General features: G+C 41.5%; 1 long non-coding RNA gene across 8 annotated transcripts in view; it reads left to right on the forward strand.

Moving 5' to 3' along the window:
- LOC103159771 overlaps positions 1 to 20,991 on the forward strand; it is a 257,263-nt gene that overhangs the window by 150,037 nt on the left and 86,235 nt on the right. For 4 of the 8 annotated variants that reach the window (XR_003485659.2, XR_004770087.1, XR_003485658.2 and 1 more), the window contains one exon: positions 1,109 to 6,327. The exons of 3 other annotated variants lie outside the window; for them this stretch is intronic. This is a non-coding gene — a long non-coding RNA (uncharacterized LOC103159771). Of the gene's footprint in view, positions 1 to 1,108; positions 6,328 to 20,991 lie in introns of those variants that run through there. One more of the 8 variants, XR_003485661.2, reaches the window with a different exon arrangement.

Genomic DNA, 20,991 nt, shown 5'->3' on the forward strand with positions numbered 1-20,991 from the left:
TCCCCATGTGTCCCCATCCCTTCACGTGGGATGGGCTCTCAAAGTCCCTTCTTACACCAGGGAAAAATACTAATCCACCACCAGAGGCTCCCTGGAGTGCAGAGGCCTCCTTATTGGCATCCATGTTCATGGGGCTGGATCAGTCTTGTACTGGCCTCCCAGGTAGCATCTGGGGTCGATATGCTCTCCCTTGTTCAGGCCAACTGCTTCTGTGGGTTTCTCCAACCTGGTACAGACCCCATCGCTCTTCATTCCTCCCTCTCTTCAACTAAATTCCAGATTTCAGTTCAGTGTATTTCTGTGGATGTCTGTCTCTGCTTCCATCAGCCACTGGATGAAGGCTCTAGGATGGCATAAAGAGTAGTCATCAATCTCATTTTAGGGGAAGGGCTTTTAAGTTATCCTCTCTTCCATTGCCTGGATTGTCAGACCGTGTCATCCTTATAGGTCTCTGGAGATCTCCCTAGTTCCAGATCTCTTCTCGGACCTATAGTGGCTCCCTCTAATATGGTATCTCTCATCCTACTCTCTCTCCTCTATTCTTTCCCCTACTCAATATCTCTGCTCCTCCATTTCCTCTCCTCTACTCCTCTTCTCATGCTCTTATTGTGGCAGCACCCTCTCCCCTACCCTCATGCTCCCAATTAGCTCAGGAGTTCATGCCATTTCCCATGCCTGGGGTCTATTTATCCCTTAGAGTCCTTCATGTTTCCTAGTTTCTTTGGTGAAGAGGATTATAGGGTGGTAAACCTTTGCACTATGTCTAAAATTCATATATGAGTGAGTACATACCATGTTTGCCTTTTTGTGACTGGGTTACCTCACTTAGGATGGTTTCTTCTAGTTCCATCCATTTGCCTTCGAATTTCAAGATTCCATTGCTTTTTTCTGCTGAGTAGTACTCCATTGTATAATTGTACCACATTTTCTCTATCTATTCTTCAGTTGAGGGGCATCTAGGTTGCTTCCAGGTTCTGGCTATTACAAACAATGCTGCTATGAACATGGTTGAACATATGTCCTTGTTGTATGAACATGCACTATTTGGGTATATACCCAAGAGAGGAATGGAGAACCACTGCTTTAAACTCTCTCTCTCTCTCTCTAGGCTAATCTCCAAGGATAGATGTTGAGTTCACAGGGGTCTGGTGTCTCTGTTCAGACAAAAGCCTTGGGAAATGGCAAGTTGACAGATGGACCTGGTTCAACAGACAGCTCCAAATCCATAGTTACACAGACAATCATGTTTATCTCGGTGGGTCACAAAAAGAAAAAGAAGAAGAAGAAGAAGAAGAAGAAGAAGAAGAAGAAGAAGAAGAAGAAGAAGAAGAAGAAGAAGAAGAAGAAGAAGAGATAGACATGGATGTGAACAAGAGGAAATTTGTCGTGAGGAATGGGGAGATAGGAGTTGACAGCTCAGTGTGCATTTCATACTGGTACAAAATTGTCTAAAAACAACTTTAATTATTAAGAAAAAAAGATACATAGAGTTTGAGAAAAAATCCAACACCACCCTTTGACCTCCACACATGCATGCGCAAATGCACACATAAACACAAATGCACACACAGATATAAACACAAAAGAACACTGAGGTTTTTCGTGGGTGGGATGAATGCTGATCTTTTCAAGGTCTAGTAGGGGGAAATGCACTTTTATGATATGTTAAATGACATATGCTCAAATACTAAAGCCTGAACTAAATATTTCTATTACTGAGCCATTGATGAAACATTTCCTATTCTTTTCAGGGCTGTATGGAACCTGTCTGGTTTGTACAGGATAGTCTTAGACCTGAAGAAACACTGGCTTGGTTGTAGAATGCGCCAGCCTTGTGACCCTTCCCTAGCCCTTTCCAAAGAACTACAGAATCCCAGCGTAGATCCCGAACCAAGGCAGAGAAACAGGGAAAGTTACAGTGCCGCTCAAAGACCTTCCCACACAGTCTCTCTTCCCACAGCGGTGACATTCTCCTCCAGGTGCCATGAATCATTTCCGCCCCTTCCCACCTGAGGGAGTGGAAGAGCTCTCTCCGGATCTGTAACCAGAATTCCTACTTCACCGAAGAGAAACAAATCTGGGTCACCTGTTCCTGGCCCTCATCTCACCAGGTCCCAACTCTTATCATCTCCCAGGAACAGCATGGAGTTGAGCTTTGCTGGAGTGCTCTAGTGTGCATTTGAATGAATGGAAGGCCTCACCATGAACTGATGTGTGTATCATTTCCATTCTTAGAGATGGTGAAGTAAGTCTTAGGCAGGACAGGGCTCTGAGTAACAAGGTGGGTGGCGGAGCAGGTATTGCATTTGAAGTTGTCTGATTCCAAACTTGAATGTTTAACCACTATCTTACATTATTTGGCTCCTCCATCCTATGAAACTTCTTCCTAATTAACAGGGTGGAAACTATATAGAGAGGAAAACCTCATAAATGCTTAATTGGGCACATGTGGAGAACTTAAAGGAAACATTTTACTTTCGGAAGTCTTGGCGAGGAGAAGTGAACAAGCGTGTGTGGGGGTGGGGGGCGGGAGGGATAAAAGCCTCGACAGTTCTTAGTCCACAGCATCTCTTGACTGTTTTTTTTTTTTTAATTGTTGTCTCCTTATCAACTGATTCTTTGTCACCACTTGTTTTACACTAACACTGTGACAGTTGTCAGGCTGGATCATCAGAGCTATGAGGTTAAGGTTTCCAGAGAAGTGCTAAACTTCCAGTCTCCTGCCTATATTCACAGGCAGTGACCTGGATTTACCTGAGAGGAAGAGCTTATGACATTGATTTTAAGCCACAGATAAGCATTTTGTGTCCAACTTATTGTAACATGGGCCAAACACACAAAGATATTTAATTCTGTATGTTCCTGTAGGAAAACAAAATAAAGCAGGGAAAATACATAATGGAAGTTAAAATATGGAGAGGAGGATCTTAGGTGTGTTTATACTTGCTCCTTATGGCATGCTGCCAACTGCACAAAGCAGGCATTGCCATCTTAATCAGAGAGGCTGTGACTCTCTGCAAGGCTCCCTCAGGATAGAACCTATTGGCATTCTGTCATCCAATGAAAGGGTTGAGAGGATCATTACTCTCTCCTGAGATTCCAGCCACTCCCTCCTGCACACCTCCTCCCAGCTGTATGCAATCCTGCCCCAGTTGCTCACAGTCTTGGGAGGTGATGGACGATGCAGAGTGTAGGACATTAGCTGGAGTGGGAACGCCCTCTCTGTATCCACAGGGAAGTCATCATCCATACCGGGGAGGGACTTTTTGGTGATAGGGTTGTTTGGAGTCACCCATGCACTTGTAAGTAAGCCAAATAAACTCATTGGCTTAACAAACTAGACTTAAGTGGAATTGTTATATAATTCATTGGTGCCCTATTGAGGGTGAATAAATGTTTATTTACATTTCCCAGGCAACTTTTATGTTAGATTACTGAATTTCTTCAAACACATGTAGAAAGTCTAGGATACTGGATACACTCTATCTGGGTTGTAAACCTGTTCGTAGTTATTTCTAGATCAGAGACTAACTGCTAAAAGGTGGGTTAGAATCTTCCAGAAAGTGATATGTCTGATTTTTGACACATGCTCTTCAGAGGTGTTGGAAGAATTGTAAGACATGGAGAATAATGAATCTGGACACTCATTATTTCAGACCTGGGTGAGGGATTATCATCTTCTTGGAGTACCAGGAGAGTCCCGCCAGAGATTGCTTGAGAACCCAGTCCAACTGGCATCACTTTCTGTCCCTCATGTTTAACAGCCATCTGCCTCGTTGGGCCAGGCATTGACTTGTCTGCAATAGTGCTGACTCAAACACAAGGTCTTAAGGATCTTGAAAGGTCTCTGCAGCCCTGAGATTCATTATTATGTTCTGCCAGGGAAATCCACAGGGTGAGCACATAGATCATCATCCCCTAGGCACTAGCGTATGTAGACCAAGGATCATATCTGCAGGTATGCACAATCACCTGAATGGAATTTGAAGACTGGTGTGGAACTGAAATATGAAGTGTTCCCTAGGAAAATTAATTGCCTTGGCTCTCCCCCAGAGAGTTTAAGGACTTTCCGTTGTGGAATGCCTGGGAGCGTGAATGAGGAGGCACCAGGTTAGGGGAACCCAGGCTGAGTGGAACTCCTATCAGATCTACTCCCTAGATGAAGTGGGAATTGCTGAAGGGTCTGGTGGGGCAGGGGGCTGGGTGAAGTTAGTCTACCTTCCTAGGCTGCTGAAGCCGCTGTTCCTGTCCTGGCTTAGCAGCTGTCAAATCTAAAAACCACACTGATTGTGAACCACTGGGGCAAACAGAACACAGATAGCTGCCCTCCCCACCCTGTTCTGTTAGCTCCTCCAAAGCAGCAGTTCCGTTCTTCCCACCGTCATGGGGGTCATCGTCACACCCCACCCCTCCATCTCCTCCAGCTTTTCGCACTGCAGCATACATTCAAACTGTTCCTCTTAGGGCTAACTTTTTGCCTTTGGGTCTTTGGGATACAGGTTTTCATGGAATGGCAGAGAACACTGGCTTGCTAAGGAAACAGACTTTTCTTCATAGAAATTTTCATCCGGGTTTTTATTTTAACATTCAACTAGTATATTTAAACATGAAACAGCTCAGCCAATCCAGTTCCTGCCATCTTTTCTGCTTCCTCACAGGGTGCACACAGCTAGCCCTGTGTGCTTTATTGCTGCAGTACTACAAGATTCCCTTTCCAAATCACCTTGAGTAGGGCACCCTTGACTGATGCCCAAGAGCCTCGTGAACTTCTCCATATGACCTGCAATCCTCACTGCCTCCTTTCTTCTCCTTCTTGCCCTGAAGCCTCCCTCTGCATTTCATTCCTGGTGGTGCCTAGAACCTTATAAAATAGTTTATATTTAGACTGTGTGCTTACTATTTACTGTTTCTCATCCCTTGAAGTTAAGTTATACAAAAGCAAAAAAAATTAATGTGTTTGTTGACTGATACATCTCTAATGTTGGAAACAATACTGGACATATAGTTGGAATAATGTTAAAAGGATGATGGGAAGATGAATGAATGGGTTAATGATTCATCAAATAAAATAGGAGTTATAATTGTTTAGCATTGTTCATCACTTGTTCTAATTACTTAGGTCACTATTGCTTCCAGGACCTACCCTGAAAGTTCAGAAAGAGACAAGGTTATTTAGTTGGTTATTTCAAAGCAACATACCTTCTAAAGGACTGCTTCCTGGCCATTCTTTCACTGACAGAAAATGTAGACATAAACTAACAGAAAAGGGAGATTAGGACCAATGCTGTTCTTAGTCTCATTTGAAAGTTGCAGGCTTACTGTAGGCTCCTGAGGCAAACTCTTGCATCACAACACTCTCCTTACACAAATCCTGAACCAAGCAGGATTGGTCCCTCATCTCTGGTTGCTGCAAGTACCGAAAGATTTTACGTGATGATCTGTGTGAAACAAAGCCCAGAGCAAATTCCTCTGGAACACACCTTTCTTTCTGGGTTGGGATTAGTGACATTGAGTACGAAGTTTAACCCTGATGGAACAAAGATGTACTGGTGCCTTCAGGATGCTCTCACCATCTCACAGTCCTGTCTTAGCATGCTCTTCCTATCAACCTGCCAATGGGTTTCAGCTGCAGTTTCATCTGTTGTAAATGGTAATAAGAAATAGTAAGAAGGTGAATAGGTAGAGCCTACTCACTTCCAACCAGTAGAAAAGCAAATAGCCAGGAAACAGTTCTTTATAAAGCATGTTGCCTTGAAGTAACTAACTAGTTGACTAACAATCCCTTAGCTCTACAGAGAAACCAAGAGGGCCAGAATAGAATTGTAGATGTAAACAACATGTAAATTCCTGTGTGTGTACATATATCTCCATGTGTATATGGAAACAGGAATGGGAGGTGAACATTATTAACTTAAGCGCTATATGCAAACTAATGTTTAATTATCTCCACTGCTCTATTTCCTCCTCATTCCTAGGCCACAGCCAGCACTTAAACAATTTGACTGTCTTTTTCTATTGTAGTCCATGCTTACAATACTTGATTTTCCTTTCAGCCTCTTTAGTAAGCATTGTCTCTCTTTTTATGATCACACTTAATTCCTTCTTCACCGTGGTTTTATTTGGAGTAACTCATTTCTCTTGTCTCACTCCTTTAGGAACTGAACTTATGTCCACATCCCATAACCTCAAACTCAACAGTTCTGCCCTGCTCTCCTTCTGTAGTATGACTAGATAGGCCTACAACAGAGAGAGAGAGAGAGAGAGAGAGAGAGAGAGAGAGAGAGAGAGAGAGAGAGAGAGAGAGAGAGAGAAAGAGAGAGAGAGAGAGAGAGAGAGAGAGAGAGAGAGAGAAAGTATAGCTATCTTAGTATTTTCCTTCTTAGACACTGACTAGGTTTATCCATTCTAGTCCAATATAAGATTAATCATTCTAAAAATGTTATTTCTCAATGTTCAAAAGCTTTGGGGGCTAGGGATATGGATCAAGTGGTAAAGGGCTTGCCACACGAGCATGAGAACCTGAATTCCCATCCACAACAATCGTGTAGAAAGCCAGGTGTGACAGGACATTGTGCAGCCGTAACCCCACACTGAGCTGAGTCTGGAGGATCCCTCAGACTTGCTGGCTTGGAAACCTAGCTAAACCATAGACCTCCAGGTTCAGTAAGTGACTCCGTCTCAGAAAACACAGTAGAGAGATCCTTGAAGTGGCACGGTAGGTAAAGAAGCTTGTCTTTACCTACCTGGATTCCAAATGAAAGTGGAAGAAAAGACCTGACTACCAGAAGTTGTCCTCTGACCTCCATGCATGCACCATGACATACGCAAGCCCACGTGTGCATGGATGTACATACATATATGTGTGTCTGTATGTATGATATACATACAAAACCATAAACACATATATACAACATAACACTGCTTTTAATATTTTTTAATTTTTAAATTAAAAAGTAATTACATCATCTCCCCTTTCCTCCCTCCATCCCCCCCTTGTACTCCCACCCCACCCCTGCTCTTTCTCAAATTCATGCCCTCTGCACTCTTGTTCTTTAATTGTATACACACAGGTTTTCCCCTTTTTTTCCCTACAGGATAAAATCCAAAACATTCAATTTAACAATCAAGACTTTTTAAAGTCCAGTTCCAATCTACCTTGTTCTTGGGAAATTTGTTCCTTCCATTTTGCCTTTTGAGATGTCAGTTTGTTCTAGAGAATCTATAAGCAGTTCAATATGGAGTTTTCTCTCCTTGTGATATTTCCCCCATCTTCATCTATTTATCCTTTAGCACAATTTAAAAACAAACTACCTTCTCATTATGTCTACACCAGTTGTCCTCTTCCTCTTGAGTTACAGGTAACATGGAAGAACCACCCTCAACAGACATTTTTTGGCATCTGTTAGGCTTCAAGGATCAAATAGGTGTAGGAGACATGGTGATAAAGAAGCCCAAAGAACCCAAGATTCATGCAGAAAAAAAGTGAAAATTAGCAATCATAATGCTTCAATATAAATGCAACACTGGTCATACACTGATTACTATGTTGCCTGAAGGAAACAGAAAACCAATTTGAATTCAGAATGTGAAAGCTAGGAAAGTTTCATGAGTGAAATGATAATTATTATTAATGTGTATGTTTCCCACTCAAAATTTAAATCACCAAGAGAAGTAATGGCATCTCAATTATTCTTGTCTTTGGTAACTAGTGGTGTACATGGAGTACAACTTATTGAATAAATGGGCGAAATATTTAAAACATGGACATGGTGAGCTAAAGAAATGTTAAGTGACTTTCAAACTCTAAAAGCATAAAGTCATCTTTATGGACACCACAGACACATTATAAAGAGACTATTTAAGGTGTAGGAGTTAAAGATCTAAAATCTTTATGAAAACTTTGTGAAAATGAGACTTCTGCAATTTATCTTCTCTCCTATTTGAAAGAGGCATCCAACAAAGGTGAAATGTCTTTAGCACAAGGGATGCATAAGTAAGAGCAGAGGAGGCAGAGAAATGACCAGTGGCCTGGGAAGGAGTGACTTGGTGAGAATGGAAAAAGGATGAAAAAGAAAAGTATATTCTTCAGTGAAACTAACCAAGCCCATTGTTTCCCTTTTGAAAACAGGTAGGGTGATGTAAGGCTTCGGGTTATTTAGTGCTAACTTCCACTCAGTTGCAAATAAAGATCTAGAGAGAGAAACCAAAACAATGCTGCAAGATAGCTCATCCAAATATCCAGAATATGGCATATTCTATTGAGCAGCTTAACAGCTTGTCTCTAAAGGGTAACCACCATAGGAACACTGCCAAATAGTGTGGGACTATTCTAAATAAAAGGAAATTGGATTATAATCAAAAGTTATCTTAAAGGCAGGCTGGCAACTTGAATGTTGATTAGATAGATTAGGAAAATGCTGTTGTTGCTTTAGATGTGGCATGTTACTGTGTTTATGAAGAAGAATGTTATTTATATAATATACTGGTAAAATTGAGATAAGATAATAAAAGAAGGTCAAGTTTCATGAGAAATTTCCTTTCAAATGGATTGAGAGGTAGAGATGGGAGTAGAGGAAGAGAAAGAGAGAGGAAGAACGGGAGATAGAGTGCATTTATACAGTGTCAACAATGTGGTAGTACTGAACTACTGTTTTGTCTTTTTGGTATGCTAATTTTTTGTTGCTTTGATTTTCATAATTGAAAGAAGAGGTTAAAAGAGCAAAATTAATAAGAAAAAGTTGTCAGTTTGGCAAACAAGTAACTAATTCACTGTTCCACGCTAATTCATGTAGGTTTAGAGTCCAGGAATTCTAGAGAGAGCCAGAGTTCAAGCCTCTGGAAGTCCTTCTGGAACTAACTGCAAATGATTGTTTCCCAGTGAGAAGCAACAAATTCTAGAAGGAGGCCTCGGCACTCTATGGAGCCCCTGGTAGTGGATCAGTATTTTTCCCTGGTGTAAGAAGGGACTTTGAGAGCCCATTCCACGTGAAGGGATGCTCTCCAGGCCTGGGGGAGGGACTAGGCCCGGCCCAGGATGATGTGGTAGACTTTGGGAAGCCCCCATGGAGGGCCCTACATTCCCTGGGGAGCAGAGGGTGGATAGGGTGGGGAGCTGGTGGGGGGCTTGGTGGGAAGGGGAGGGAGAGGGAGAAGAGATTGACATGTAAAGCAAGCTGGTTCCTAATTTGAACTAAATGAAAAAAAATTCAGAGAGCTGAACTGTGAGGCCTAAATCACAAAGATACACACCTCTCCACTTCTGGCCATAGGCTTTGCATGCTAAGAGGGCTAGGAGCCTGTATATGTAGGCTCATACAAGTTGTACATGGGATATGTATGCTCTACAGTTATTTTTACTAATTAATCTTCTTAATATATCTGTAAACTATGAAATAATAATTATCCAAAAATGTACAATGCCCTAGTAAAACCTAGGTAAGCAAGATATAGCAGTCAGTGGTGTTCTCTGCACACAATGATCTTGGAAAACATACATGAAAGCCAGTGACTAAGGCTCTTGTTTGGGGGAGGTTCAATTCCCAGCATCCATATGGCAGCTCACAACCATCGGCTAACTTCAGTTCAAGGGGATCCATCACCCTCTTGTGACTTCCATGGGCATCAGACACACACACACACACACACACACACACACACACACAAACATTTACTTGGGTAAAACACTCAAAAATACAAAATGAATATTTTTTTAATTTTAAGTTGCATGTATCTGACTGCCCCACAGAACCTAAAAGGAATCAAATACTAAATATACTTGACAGAAACTAGTGGGTGCCAAACCTCCTTTGTCTGGATCCTTTAATTTCTAATGTTTCGGTTTTCTTTTAAGAGCTGGTGGTGATATGTGTGATTCCCATCCTAGAAACAAGGAGTCATTGGTGTGACCTTTCCATTGCTTCTGTTGGGCTATAGACTGTCCCCCACATCAGCATGCTCCTCCGTCTCTCCCTGGAACTGACGTTGCTGAAAAGGGGGTATTAGAACCTCCACTCCCACCTGCCTTCCAGACTCACTACAGAGGGCTCCTGTCCTCACAAACTGAGGGTCTCTGCCCCCCTTTCAGTTCTGTCAATGCTCACCAGATAGCACCAGGGAATGTACACCCCATTCAGAAACTATCAGAGAAATTCTCCTGGAGGCCCATCTTATTCCAGAAATGCCCTAAATGTCACACACCACCATTCCTTCTTGAGAGATTGTACATTTGACATATCCCTCTAGGACTGGAATGTTGAAGGGACAGAAATTTAATTCCCTCCTCCAATTCTCTATACGGACAGAAAAATTAAATAGATTTCTAGGGCTCCAGGATTTGGGTTGATGTTTTTACTTTCAGGATTTTTTTTTAATCCTAAGGCTATTTTGGCCCAGAATTTTGCAATTAGTTGATAATTATGAGTGTTACACATTGCTTTGTTAAAAAAAAAAAAAGACAGGGGGGCAACTCTATGGAGAGACAGTGTGTCCATAATATGTAGGACACTGGTTGGAAGGGTTACTGGCCCAGCTTGCCATTTGTTTCTGACAGCCCATTCCCTATCTTGACATTTGAGCACTGAGAAGGCTTCCAAGAACTTTTCTGGAAAAGGAAAATGATATGAAATTCTTATTTTTTTCAATAACTTCTTTTGATAACACAGTGTTAATGTCAAACAACTAACACCATCAAGGCTCCTCTATTTTATCATGACCATAAAGGAAGAGATGAATAACCATGGTGAGGTTATCAGAGTTTATTATTCAAAATAGAATGCTTTTGTAAAGCTTCCCCTTCCCTATGCTCCTACCAGAACACATCCACCACCCTTTCATAATTCAAAGAGTTAATTTTTATTTTTCATACCTCTCTCTTAATTTCCCTTTTCTCCTCTCCTGCCTGACAAAGCATAAATTTCAAAATGTCTTCCTGTTTTCTTAAAGATTTATTTTTCCCAGTCATGGTGACACATGCCCTTAATCCCAGCACTCAGGAGGCAGAGGTAGGTCTATAAAGTGAGTTCCAGGACAACCAGGAACTAGGGCAGTTACACAGAGAAACCCTACCTCAAAAAAAAGATTAGTTTTTATTATGTGTCTATGTGTAGGTACACCCATGAGTGTCCATACTTTTGGAAGCCACCAATTCAGCATCCCCCTGAAGCTAATAGAGTTTCAGGTGTTTGTGAACTGCCCAAGATGGATGCTAGATGTTGAACTAGCATAGTATATGCTCTAGCTCCATTCCCCTGCTATTTTAAAAGTAGTGTTTCATGTAATGTAATGTGTATGCCATGTGTGTGTTTGGTGTCCATGCACTTATATGCACATATGTATGGAAGCCAGACATTGGAGGGCAGAGGTTGATTATTGGATGTCTTTCTCAATTCTTCTTTTGAAACAAGATTTCTCCCTGGTCCTGGCTGGCCAAGAAATTCCAGGGATCCTCTTATTGGAATTACAGCATACAGTGCCTGGTACTTTACCCACGGAACCATCTTCCCATTTCCTCTTATTTTTTTTAAAAGATCTATATTTATATGTTCTTATATCTCTGCTGATTTCTTCATGTATTAGTGCTTTGTATTATATTATTAAAATACTATTTTTCTTTAATATTCATCTTGTCTAAATTTTGGTGCTGAATTAGCAACTGTTCTCTCTTTTCTTTAGTTGACATTTTAAATAAAATAAACATCACCAAGATATTGAATCACCCTTGCTTCCTCATCTCTTATACCAGTTCTTAGATGTGTTTCTTTTGTTTAGAAACATCTCTAACATTATAGTCATTGAAATATGTTTATGAGACAAACTTGAGACTATACCTAAAAATACTATTAGCTTCCTTTTAAAGGAAAGTGTAACTGGGTACAAATATTTTCTTTCAACATTCACATTAATCTATTCTTTATTCTCTCTCTATCTCTCTGCACACACACACACACACACACACACACACACACACACAAACACACACACTGTTGTGCACATATACAACTTGGAGAACAACTTGTGAGAGTTGGTTCTGTCCTTTGACCATGTGAATCTCAGAGCCTAAACTCAGGTCATCAGAGTTGGCAGCAAGCACCTTTGCCTGCTGAGCCATCTTTCTGGCCCACTCAATATTTTAAAAACAGAATCCTGCCCCCCTTCCCCAACCACTGTTGCTGCTTAAAAAGCTGTTCTTAGCTTAGACAATCCATGGTTTTCCCTTCAAGTAGAATATGATCAGAGACCCCAATTTCTCAGTACTGCACATGTCCTTAACCACTTTGGCTAAATCGCTCAGAAATCCTTCAATATAATTGAAGCCTTTGACATTAGCTTTCAGGTTATCTTATAATGTTGGTATGTGAAAGTTGCTTGTCAGAACAAGCTCACTCGAGAGAAACTGGTGCGCAGGGCTTATTATCAGGTTCCAGAGAGCAACATAATCTTCACAGCCAATCCACTGCAACAAGGCTAGCATGCCCACACTGATGGAGACTGTCACAGCCAAGAAAAACACCTGAGTTCTACTTTCAGCTCTCTCCTCAGGCCACTCCCATGCCAGACTGGGTAAAAGGGACACGATGGTCTTTCAGAATGTTTTGCTTCCTGTAAACTGCCTGGGTCTTCAATGAGGAAATATGGATGTTATAATGAAAATCAAATTACTATCAAGATCTTAAATATTAAGAAGTCCCTGTGTAGAAGGGCCTAGGCCTGGCCCAGGGTGATGTGGTAGACTTTGGGGAGCCCCTTTTGAGGGTCTTACCCTGCCTGGGGAGTGGAGGGGGGTTGGCTAGGGGCAGGTGGGATATTGGGGGGAGGGGAGGGAGAGGGAGAAGGGATTGACATGTGAAACAAGCTTGTTCCTAATTTGAACTAATAAAAGAATAAAAATTAAAAAAAGAAGTCCCTGTGCTGGAGACATGGTTTAGCAAGTAAGAGTGCTTGCTGTGCATAGGCATGAGGACCTGAGTTTGGATCCCCAGCACCCACATAAAAAACTAGGTGTGGCCATGTGTATCTGTAATTACAGTGCCAGTAGGACTGAGACCTGGATGGACTAAAGACTAAGACAGGAAAATTATTGGAGCTTGCTAGTCACCAGCCAAGCTGAAAATCCTTGTCTGACCTATGCATGTGTGTCCTTGGATGCAAGTGCATGCGCACACGCGTGCGCATGCACTCACACACACACACACACACACACACACAGTCACACAGTCACACACACACACAGTCACAGAGAGAGAGGTAGAGAGAGAGAGAGAGAGAGAGAGAGAGAGAGAGAGAGAGATCCTATATGATTATCCCAGCTGCTGTTCATTCATCCATTATTTGTTTGTTATGAAAGTGTCCCTGAGTTCTTGCTGCATGAAAAGCCCTGTGCTGACTCACTAGGGGGATAAAACACAAGTTTCTCATATGGAACTGATTATGTGGTGGGGAAAACTCGAGTAAGATAACTTCACAGAGCAGTACAAGAGTGTACCTGAGAGAGTGTGCCTAGGATTTGGAGGACTGTGTTCTTCAGCCATAGAAGAGGGGTGAACTGGTTGGGGTGAAGGAGGAGCCAGAGAAAGATGTCTCGTTGAGGTGATGACAGAACTGAGATGAACGTGATGGAATTAAATAGGCAAAGAAGGAGAAAACATGCTGTCTTAGTTAAGGTTTCTATTGTGGTGAAGACACAACATGACCACAGCAACTCTTATAAAGTAGAACATTTAATTGGGGTGGCAACTTAGAGTTCAGAGTTTAGTCCATTATGATCATGGCGGGGAGCATGGCTGTGCAGACAGACATGGTGCTGGAATAGAAACTGAGAGTCCTACATCTTGCAGACAACAGGAAGTTGACTGAGATACTGGGTGGTGTCTTGAACATAAGAAACCTCAAAGCTCCTCCCTACAGTGACACACTTCCTCCAACAAGGCCATACCTACACTCCCTATGAGATTATGGGGGCCAATTACATTCAAACTACCACTTATGCCAAAGAATCCATCTGGAAATATAATGAGAGTGTATAGACAGACAGAAAGAAAGCCACTGTGGCCAGAAGCAAATAATTCATGTGATACACAGACAGAGAAGCAGGTCAGGGCCAGAATGTGTGAGGCCTCCTAATCCATGTTGAGGATATCTTTAGCCTGTGGGCATGGGAAAGTCATAGAAATTTTTTTAAGCCAGAGTGTAGAGATGGTGTGATCACTGTTGGATGTGAAATTTTTCATTTGGCTGTAATATGGAGGGTATTATTGTGGAAAAGAATGTCCACTGGCAACAGCTATGTAACATTTACAAAAACTGGGAGCACATGTTGATCATGAGTTTGAAGTGGAAACTAAACTTTCTAACAAGCATGTCTAGCTGCTTGGAAACCCTAGCAGTCTGTTGAGAACTGAAGGCATCATTGTGACAATTCCCTGTGGCCATGTTTCTCCAACAGTGAATGGAAACCAGCTGGAGGATTTGATGAAACACGGGTACCTGGTCCACTCTGGAGTTTCTGCTTAAGTAGATCTATGTGGGCCAAAATAATCCTCTTTAAAAAGATTTATTTTACTTATGTGTGTGTGGTGTTCACAAGCATCAGAAATGGGTGCCTGCTCCCTTGGATCTGGAGTTACAGGTGTTTGCTGGCCATCTGGCACAGGTGCTGGGGACCAAACTCCAGCAGTCGGTATTCTAAACCACTGAGCCATTTCTCCAGCTCCTAGTGTATCTTTGAATAAGTTCTTAGGTGATGGTGGATGGTGCTTGCCTAGAACCACTGCCAGTAGTGTAACATTGACCCTAGCCATGGTGTTCATTAAAGCCACCTGGAAGGTTTTACCACCACCAAAGCTGGTGTCTCCAACCCATGAAATCCAAACCACTCTGGGTGGCCCTAATATACATACCATAAACACTGATTTGGTATCTTGGGGATTTACTCTTAAGCCTTGACTTTCATTATCTTGTCTTCCCTCCCCTGCCCACCACCACCAATTTCTAGCTGCTCCATTAAAGCTAATTTGTAACTTTTCAACAGAAGTAATTTTGATATGGATATTTTTGACAAGAAATCATTCAAGTTTCCCTTTAACAGGCTTATTTGCTAATACACATTTACATTTGAATATCCATATTGACTAAAAACTCCAATGTATGCTGCACATGAACGTCTTCCTGGTCTCTAAAAATCATCAGCTTTTTTCCTATGTTGTGGTACAGGTCAAATGCATTATAGTATCTAAATTGACCCTCTTCCTCTTTCTCCTCCTCTTCTTCCTTCTTCCCTTCCTTCTCCTCTTCCTCCTTCTCTTCTCCCTCCTCCTCATACCCTCCTCTCTTTCTCCTTCTCCTTCTTTTCTTTGGTGCTGGGGATCAAACTCAAGGATTCAAACACTAGTATTGTGCTGTATACTGGTAAGTACTCTTCTAGTACCGTGCTATATACTCATCCTGTCTCTCCACTGTCTGAACTTTGAATGTCTTGAAGTTTGTGTTTTTCCAAATGTATTATTAGCCATATATTTAAAGCATTTTTCTTTAATTAAAAATGTATTGTCTTCATACACTATACCCTGATTACGGTTCCTCTCCCTCTATTCCTCCTAGTTTGTCCCCACCTCTGCTCACTTCTAGATCTACCTCTTCTCTCTCTTGCTACAAAATAAACAGGCATCTATGAGATTAAAACAAAACACAATATAATAAGATAAAACAAAAGGAAGCACATCAGAGAAGCACAAAACAAAAAGGAGCAAAAGAGCTGGAGAAAAGGCACAAGAAACAGATACAGATGCAGAGACCCATTGTGAGCCATACTTTTAGAAGTTAAGACTCTCAGGAGAGAAACGACAGTAGCTTCATAACTTCATTACTGATGACACCTCAGTTAAGTAACTTATTTTTAAACAATTTATTTATTTTTATGTGCATTTGTGTTTTTCCCGCATGTATGTGTGTGTGAGGGTGTTTTACCTGGAGTTACAGACAGTTGTGAGATGACATGTGGTTACTGGGAATTGAACCCAGGTCCTCTGGAAGAGCAGTCAGCATTTTTAATGACTAAGCCATCTCCCCATCCCTGTTAAGTAATGTTTTAAAAATTAATTTTTATTTTTTAATTAAAACTTTCATGCAATATATTTTGATCACATTCTTTCTCCCCCAACTCCTACCAGACCCTCCCCTCCTCACCCCCCACCCAACTACATGTACTTTCTCTCTCCAAAAAGGAAAAAAACATCAAAAAGACAAAAAACAGCACAACAAAAATCAAAATAGACAACCTAAAAGGAAAAAAAAAAGGAATACTTTTTTTTGTTAGCCAATATTGGGCATGAGGCCTACCCTGGAGTATGCTTGATATATTCAGTGATACTCCATTGAAGAAAAAGATTTTCTCCTTCCCAGCCGATATCAATTACAAATAGAATCTTGGTTAGGGTTAGGACTTGGTGTCTACTTCACCTTCTCAGTGCTGAGATTTTTGTCTGGTTTGAACCTATGCACATCTTGTCATTCTCTGTAAGTCCACATGTGTATCAGTTCCATTGTGCCTGGAAGACACCGTTTCCTTGGAGTTATCCACCACCTCTGGCTCTTATGATCTTTCTCCCTCCTCTTCTACTTAGACCCTTGAGCCTTGAGAGGAAGGGTTTGATACATGCATCCCATTTACGGCTAAGTGCTACAAATGTTCTCAACTCTCTGTATGCCGTCCAATGGGGAATAGCTTGTTAATTGCTATCTACTGCAAGAAGAAACTTCTCTGATGAAGACTGAGTGAGCTCTGCTCTGCTCTATGAGTAGTGAAATATGTCATTAGGAGTCCTTTCATTGCTATGTTCCTTTAGCAGAATAATAGTAGTAGATTTTCCCCTAGGCCCACGACCTATCTACATATGATCTTAGCCACTTTAGTAGTACCATATATGGGTTCCATCTCATGGAGAGAGCTTTAAATCCAACCAAAAAGTGGTTGCTTGTTCCTATAACATTTGTACCACCATAGCATGGAATTCAGTCAATAAAACAGGGTGTATTCCTCACTCTGCCTCAGCTCTTCCCTTTCTGAGCCAGCAGGTCCCATAGCTAGTCTCTACTGTCTTGGAACTTACAAATGCTTCATGGAAGAAAAGTCTTCCCTACCTAAATGACCTAAGACAGAAGGCAAGAGGGGGGTGCACTCTGGCCCAGCTGCCTCTTTCTCCCAATTCATGCTTTCCCATTTAGACTGCTGTTGCTACATTGCCACTTAAAGGAAGTTTATGTAGCTGAAGTCGTGTTGTTTTGGGAAAAAAAAAGGTATAGCTAGGAAAGCTGCCTTGGCTTCAGAGGAAAGAGTGTCTGTCTTATGCTACATCATTAGCTATTTCTGAATGAGCATGAGGGAACGGCTCCTCGCTGGAGCTGGAGCAAGATGAAGCACAGCCTTAGCATTAGTTGGATGGGTGGGTGATTTCAAGTCATTCCTTTGTGTATTAGCTCTAAGACAGTTTGCCTAAAAATGTTTAAAAAGATGATGAAACTTGAAATATCTCTGTATCCCTTTCATGGCATAGAAACTCAATGTTTTACTAACTAAGATTTGTTTGGGTACTTTCCCCTCCCCACACTATGCCTCTACTGCAAGCATACTTTTTCAACCCATAGATGATGCTTCTTTTCTTAAAATGTCAGAGAGGAGCTGGTCATTGTTGCCCATCTACATAAGGAACACATATCTCCATTTTTTTTTATCCAGAAGTTCACCTTAATTTTCTTTCGTGACTGCTGTATTACCATAGATGAATATCAACAAAAAATAAACATGTAAGTGCTGAGAAAGGTGATGCCACATACCCAGACGCCATCCATGGGTACATTTTTTTTTATACTATGAGTATATATGTGGATTATTTCCACTTTGGGGTCCACTTTGAACAGAGCTTCTCAGAACCCTCTTGTACAAGTTCATTTGTACATACGTAAGCACTCACTTCTGTTGATTATAAAGCAGCAGTAGAATCACTTGGCTATGAGATGGTGCTAAGTTTTGGAAGACACTGTCATTTTCTAATGAAATTTTACTTATTTACAGTGCCACCAACAACATAATGTAAATCACTAAACACTTGCCAGCCCTTTCCTGGGTGTTGTTTTAGTTGATTTTGATCTGATGACATGTGCTGGTCTCTCATCGTGGTCTTTATTTGCACTTTCAGCCCTGGATGCTGAAGTTTGCCCACATTCTGCTGTTATTTCCTGAGTCACTCCAGTCAGTCTTTCCCATCCATCACACTAGCAAAACCACACTGGTCCAGTAACATATGGCCTTCATGATGCTAAATCAGTTCTCAGTTCTCATTCCCTTGACCTCCAAAACCGCACACTTCTTGTTTTGATCCTACCTCAATGGCCCTTCTTCCTCAATATGTTTTACCAGTCCTTCCTAATACTTCAGCATTTTGACACACAGTGATTTATTCAACTCTATTCTCCTTTTTGGCCCCAACCTCTTCATTCCTTTTTTGTTTTATTTAGACAGGGTCTCTCTATGTGGCAGTGACTGTCCTGAAAATCACTCTGTGCATCAGGCTGGCCTTGAACTCACAGAGATTCACATGCCTGTGCCTCCCAAGGGATGGGATTAGAGGCATGCACCACCCTGCTGGGCTTTCATTCCTCTGTTCTTGCCCTTTTCTCTTTGTATCAATTGGGACTATGGTTAATAATGTATAATTTGCTGTGCTTATTTTTCTCCCTCTGTTATTATTGGGTTGTAAACTCCATGAAGGCCGAGATTACTGTTTTAACTCTTGGCATGTTCTCTATACTAGAAAAGTCTCTGACCCATGGACATTTTAGTAAAGAACTGAGTGATGGATTGGACGAATGAAATGATAAGAGAAATAGCAAGAGGCCCTGGAAAGATATATACCACCAAAATACTTAATTGTACTAATATAAAGATAGTCTTCTTTGAACCTGAACACTCTTAAGTTTTGTATGACTTACAACAATTCAGGTTTCAAAGCCAGTTTCCTTTGAATTTAGAAAGAGTGTGGCAGTACTAATCGTCTACCTGACAATCTGGACTCACTTGTGATACAGAACCCAGAACATGTCTATGGAGGTATCTATTGTTTAAACAGAGGTAGTGGTACCATTGCCCTAGCTAGGATCCTGGACTGTGTAAAAGGAGAAAGGGAGCTGAGCAGTGGTGTTCATTAATCTCGCTCCTCTTCCTGATCGTGGACGGATGAGATGCTATGTGTCAAGCTCCTGCTGCCTTGGCTTCTACACCATGATGGACTATACCCTCAAACTGTGATCCAGAATAAACACTTCTCCCTTAAGTTACTTTAGAGCATTTTATCAGAGCAACAGTAGGGCAACTAAATCATATAGATATGAATGAAAAAGAATAGAGTCAGGAAAAAAATCTGGCTTTTTTTCTTCTTGTGACAAGTGGTAAGGACCTCTCAAAAGAAAGCACCTGAAATCATTTCATAATCAATTGACACTGCAATATAAACTGAGAACAAGTGTAGTTTGGCAAGGCTGGCATCACATTACTTCTTTTAGGTTCTACCAGCAGAGTCCAAGAAACACAACAGCTGTAGTATCAGCTGGTGGGGTGTAGCAGCAGCTAGTTATCAATCTGGTCTGAAGCCAGATCGTACATTGTCTGTGATCAATGCAATTGAAACTTAGCATAGGGATAGCCAAAGTGAGCACGTTTGGTAGTGTTTGTCAGAAAGCAGCAAGGAGAGAAGGGAAAAAAGAAGGGAGAAAAGGGAGGAGGAGGAGGAGGAAGGAATGAATGGTAGCTAAGCAAAGAACCTTTGGCTTTATTCTGGGCCACATCAAAGGAGTACAGGTTAGATGAGAGATGAGGGTTCAAGTCAAGTCCAGAACAAGGCTAGGAATGCACAGCACATTCAGTCACATTCAGTATGCACTTTGGAGCTCCAGGTTTCTGTAAGGAAGAGATATTGCTAGCTTCGCAAAAGACATTTGCAGTGCTGGATGCATAGATGCATACCACTTTGGCTGGAGACCACCTACAAGAGTTCCAAACTCTTCCTGGAGACCTAATTCTGGAAAGACTGAGAGCAGAAAAACAAAAGTGGTGTGGGAGGCTTCTCTCTCAGAGCTGGAGATGATTTCTGAAGTAAGCGGAGTTTGCTACCAAGATTCCTGGATATAGGTGTGCTTGTTTGAATAAGAATGGCTCCTATAGGCTCGTATGTTTGAACGCTAGTCATCAGCATATAGCACTACTTGAGAGGGAGGAGAAGGTGTGGCCTTGTTGGAAGAAGTATGTCATGGGAGTGGACTGTGAGTTTTCAAAAGCCCATGCCAAGCCCAGTCTCCCTCTCTCTTTCTCTCTCTTTTTCTCTGCTGCCTGGGAATCTGGATATAAAATTCCTGGCTACTTCTCCAGTATCAGGACTTCCTGCCTACTGCTGTGTTCCTCACCATGGTGACAGTGAACTAAACCTCTGAAACTGTAGCAAGCCTCAATTAAATGTTTTCTTGTATAAGAGTTGTCATGGCATGGTGTCTCTTCAAAGCAGTAGAACAGTGACAATAGAACTAAGACAATAGGATAAATGTGTTTTAAGGCAAATAAACATTGGTTGTCCCAATCCCCTTCCTCTAGAGTTTCAATCTGAACCACATTTTTTTCTGTTCTTGGGTTATTGATTACATTTTGGCTTATAAAATGTATTGTTTTGATTCTTTCTCCTAGACTGTAATCGCAAAGAACATAGAGACTATGGTTTACCCATCTCTCATCTCCACCTAGTCCAGTACCTGGAGACATTAGTGATTCAGATTCATGTTGTATGTAGCTCAGTAAGGTTTTTGTTTTTGTTTTGAGACAGGGTCTTATTATATATCCTGGCTTACTTGAAACTCACTGTGTAAAGCAGGCTAGCCTCAGACTCAGGAATGGGCCTGTTTCTGTCTCCCTGATGCTGAGATTAAAGGTGTCCATCACCATGCCCAAACTAGTAA

Source organism: Cricetulus griseus, chromosome 5, assembly GCF_003668045.3.
Source record: "Cricetulus griseus strain 17A/GY chromosome 5, alternate assembly CriGri-PICRH-1.0, whole genome shotgun sequence".
Lineage (NCBI taxonomy): Eukaryota > Metazoa > Chordata > Mammalia > Rodentia > Cricetidae > Cricetulus > Cricetulus griseus.